This window comes from Diabrotica virgifera, chromosome 1, assembly GCF_917563875.1.
Source record: "Diabrotica virgifera virgifera chromosome 1, PGI_DIABVI_V3a".
Lineage (NCBI taxonomy): Eukaryota > Metazoa > Arthropoda > Insecta > Coleoptera > Chrysomelidae > Diabrotica > Diabrotica virgifera.
The window spans coordinates 238869402-238874610 of NC_065443.1; positions in this window are offsets into that span (position 1 = coordinate 238869402).

Here is a 5209-nt window from a genome sequence, read left to right on the forward strand (position 1 = left end):
TGAAATGTCGTTTCCATAATTGGGTTCCTGGGAATTTTTTACTTATTAACAAAATTTCTTTGTCGTCTTTTCTTCTTCTTTTTTTTTCTTGGAGTTACATTACTACGGGCCCTTTTAGGGTTAAATTTTATTAAGAATATCGAATCTCTGAGTTGTAGATAATAATAGTCTACCGTTTTATACTGCAAGCGGCTTTGGGAGTATAGCAGGGTAGTCTGCTATATCTAGGGCCTACCGTATACAAGGAAGGTAACAGGGCCAGTGCTACGCTTCAACCGCCTATTATTACCCCTGCTTTTACCCAAGGTACTCATTTTATTCAGGCTGAGTCAACCTGGGGCCTATAGACATTCAAAAATGTCTAGTTGTTCTTGCCGGCGGTAGGATTTAAACTCCGGACCACCGGCATGCGAGGCAAGCACACTACCACCTGCGCTACGCCGACCCAGTTGTAGATTTTAGACCTAAAAATATTAAGATTTAACTAAAATCTCTTACATAAAATGTGGCTACTTACTGAGTTACAGGGTGTTTTATTTAAAAGTTTAAAAATTATTGTTACCAAGTACTTTAAAACTATTTGACGTATCCTTATCATACTTGGCAGAAAGTGTGGCTATTATACACCCTACTAAATTGTGATCAATAAACGTTTCTAGCTAGTGCCAGAGGCGTACGACAGGGGATAGTGAATGATTGACCCTTCCCAAATTCTATGCCACTGAGTGAATTATTATTTTAGCGAAATTTTTCGATTCTCCAATACTTTGTATGTAAATAACTTTATTGGTATTGATAAAGCCATCAGTTTGAGAGATATTGGAAGTTTAAAATGAATGAATGAATGAATCAAAATAACTATGCCGTTTCATTTTTAACGTCCAATATCTCGAAAACTAATGACTTAATCGTTACCAGTAAAGAGTATATTATTTACATAGAAAGTATTGGAGAATCGAAAAATTTTGCTAAAATAGTAATTCCCTCAGTGGCGTAGAATTTGGGAAGGTTCAACCATTAACTATCCCCTGTCGTACGCCTCTGGTAGTAGCTAGAAACTTTTATTTATCACAATTTAGTAGACTGTATAGTACATACACTTTCTGCCAAGTATGATAAGGATACCTCAAATAATTTGAAAGTAATTGGTAAAAATAATTTTTAAATTTTTAAATAAAACGCCCTGTACCTCAGTAAGTAGCCACATTTTATTTAAGTGATTTTAAACCAATCTTAATATTTTTATGTCTAGAATCTACAACTTAGAGATTCGACATTCTTAATGAAACTTAACCCTAAAAGGGCCAGTAATAATATAACTCCAAAAAAAAAGAAGAGGAAAAAAAGACAAAAAAATTTGTTAATTAGTGAAAAATTCCCAGGAACCCAATTGTCGAAACGGTATTTCAAAATATTTAATCCCTGCGGCGTTATTAAAAAAACAAATTATAAACAAATTTGAATAATTTTCAAATGCCATTTTAGGGGGAAGTTTAATTGAAATTTGAATTTATCAATACATTTATCAAATACATACATAAAGATAAATATAATAAGATTTAACACAGGTGAATATTTCTTTGACAACAACCGCGTTTTTGCAATAGAAAATAGAGTAACATTTAATAAACAAATTCAATATCTCAAAAAATATTAAATATTGCTGGACCAATTTTTTTTTCTTAATACTGATAACATAGCGCAACTTAGTATGTAAAATAAGAAACTCTATAGTGCTTATTTAAAACGCTAAAAATAATTTTTTGCAAATTTGTTTTTAAAGTTTTATATACAATTATTTAAATAAATAGGGGGTCAAATTTAATTTAGTAAGACTTATGTGAAAGACTTACCCTTCAACTTTGCAGAAAAAAATCCCATAGACCTTCATTGGTAATTGAATGACCTCAGCAGTTAAAAAAGTAACTTTTTGCAAAAATGACCCCTTTTAATTATTTAAACAATGATCCCCTTGTATGATTTGGATACTTTCTTGAAAATATCTTTTGTACCCAAATAAACTTTGATATAAAATTTGTTTCAACCTGTACGAATTTACATTCTGATTTACATGTAGTGTAATTTTATTTTACTAGACTATATGTATTTGGGCTCCAACTAGATTTTCTCCGCTGACGTGCAATGTGAAAGTTAGTGGAGAAACAAGTTATACTGAAGACTGCTTGACTAATGATGTGGGGATATATTGATTGAGCCCATAAGAACCAGGCGTTGGGTTACATGGCGTCCCCAGCTTAATATTTAGCTATTCTGGGAGGGGGAAGTTGCAGCTTAGATTGATCAAACAACTGATAACTTATAGTGGTCACTACTTCCATTTGCTGGTGAGGTTTTGTTCAAAATAGTATCCATATCCATAAATGTGTCGGGGAACTCTTTTGAGTTCAAAGCCTTCGAAAGAGGACTGATTGATCCAAGAAATTCTCAGAAGGATTTTTGCACTCTGTAGTAGTATCTGGGTATGAAAAAATTCTCCCGATTAAGGTTGAACTGTAGTAAAATAGGTAGCCTACGCTAGATATACTTATGAAGGAAGAAAAATGATAGCGACAAGATTATACGTATTAAAGCCACACTTGCTGTTTGTATCTGGGGGGAGGAAGAAGCCAATGACACCCGAATGAGTCAGGTGAACCTACACAAAATGAAAGCAGTTAGTACAGTTAAGTACTGAGCCGACAGTCATTAAAGATCTGACTGTGGACCTTATGGGAGAGTTGTGAATAATTAAATTACCTTTAGTTAATCAAATTAGTTTCTAGGATAATTCTTCGTTTAAGTATATAACGGATAGGGACAAGCATTTTTGAGTTTTCAAAATCAATTTTGTGACCTGTATGAAGATGACGGTGTTGACCAAGAGCTGAAATTTAATCGGAACTTTAAACACGGAATTTAATTAACTCTGTGTTGTTCATTTGGGATGTACCTTTTGATCACCTGTTCTGTATCACTGATAGGATACGAGATGAAGATTTTTGTTGGGATGGGTACAGCTATAACAACAAACGGCTTTTGAAAGATAAATATAATATAAATAATATAAATAACTAAATGATAAATAATTAAGAATGCGCTTTCTCTCATTAAATTTTTATTTTTCTTCTTTTCACTCCAAAACAGTCATTTGCTGGCCTATTGCCTCAATGTCTAATCGCGCTTTTATTCGTAACTGAAACTGTTCGTTTTTAGGATTGATAGGTGATGAAAATAATTAACGTACTTCCGGTTATATGGATTTTTCAGTCAAATGTCACTTAACTCACCGACTTTTCATCCAACAGCTAAAGTTACGAAGGCAACGAAATAGCTGTAGGCAATTAATTTGCTGCCCTTTATTTACTGCCAAACGTGAGTGTAAGATAGCGAGGGGGATCTACATTTATCTTATCGTAAAGTTTATTTGACGTTTATGAAATTTGATGGAGTTGATTTTCTATAATTAAAAAGGTTTTCATTGAATTTAATTAGCTGAACTTTTCTTCAACTTAACTTAAAATGTGTTATTAACAGAGGTATAAACGTTAATAGATAATTAATTTTTTAAAAGGTTTAGGTGGCACTTTAACTGCTATGATATCTATTATATACGAAAGTTAAAATTAAGTGATGAATAATGAAATAATTTCAAAACTTATTACTTATGTATACTATTAGGCGAGTTGCACACTCCCAAAATGACGCTTATTTCTCGAGATACTGACCACGGGTGGTGAATGGCCAATTCTGGTCTTACATTATGTGCTGGTGCTGAAAACGTAAAAGTGGGACAGAATTGTCAAAAACGTAATTTTACCTTAAAAATAAAAAAAATTAAATCACGTTTTTATGCCTTTAACTCACTACAACTCTATGCCTACGGTTTTATTGTTTTCTTTTTCTTAAAAAATTTTTAAGATACATATTTTAAGCTATTCTGAAGACTATGGGACTTTAAAATAGGCCTTCAGTCATTATTTTAATAAAATTTATGATTGTTTTAAAGTAAAAGGTGAACATTCGTGAATTGCAAAGATAAATTGCAAAAGTTGAGGGACACAATTTAAAATTTAGTTTTTTAGTTACTATTATATTAAAAGAAGTTGTATGGACAGTTTTAGATCAAAATGTTTTATACACAAAAATGGTGCACGTTTTAGTATCGACGTTATATAGTCCAGGGCGCATCTGTTTTGAGATGGACGTTGAGAGGTGACTCATATTTTTTTGCAGAAATTGCTAGGAATTAACTCATATAATAATAATTGAGTTATCCTCTCCCTCAAAAATTTCCGGAACATTGTCTAAATAATTAAAATGTCAGAAAATGAAGGAAAAATTCAATTTTTTTCTCCGTTTTTTGATTATAGCTTTAAAACTATATCACTTCAGAGAAAAGTTGTAGTGTCATAAAAGTTGCGTAATTAAATTTCCTACAATATAGAAGTGGTCAAAAATTTTAAAAAATGTCACCCTTGGTGCAAAATAGCAATAATTCCGAAAAAAAAAAACATAAAAAAACAAGTATCCCCAATTACGTTTTTTAACCATCTACGCTACACTTAGGACCTTCATGTTTTACCCAGAAAAATTCTATGATATAATAAAACAATACTGTAAATTTCATTAATATCGGTTTAACAAATTCCGCAAAATAAATTTTGCAATCCAGCTTTCGCAAAAAAAAATTATTTTTTCAAAATGTGGCAGGACTGAAAATAAAGCAGATAACAAGATGACTTTTTTAACTTATAGAAGAATACTGTACCTTTCGTTTGCAATTTGCAAAATTAAAATCGGTTAACTACCACCGTGTCAGGAAGTTTTTTAAATAAACATTAATTATTAGTTCTACGCTTAAGACCGTTGTGTGTTTAACCCTATGCAGGCGCGAATATTCTTCAGCGAGGATATTTGACCAGGACCACTTTTTCCTTTAATTATACCCTTCACAATTAGCTGTAATAACTCGTACTTATCATTTCTAAGTATGTGCTCCAAGTATGCAGTTTTCTCTTTTTAATGATGATGGTCAAAATTTCTCTGTCTCTTCCCATTCTGTGCAACTCCATTTCGTTTGTAATATGATCGGTACACGGTATTTTCCCAATTCTCCTAAAAGAACCGCCACAAATCCGCCTGAATCCAAAAGGATAGCCACATTTTAAAAGCTTTCAGATTTCTCATTAAGTCAACATTAATAGACACC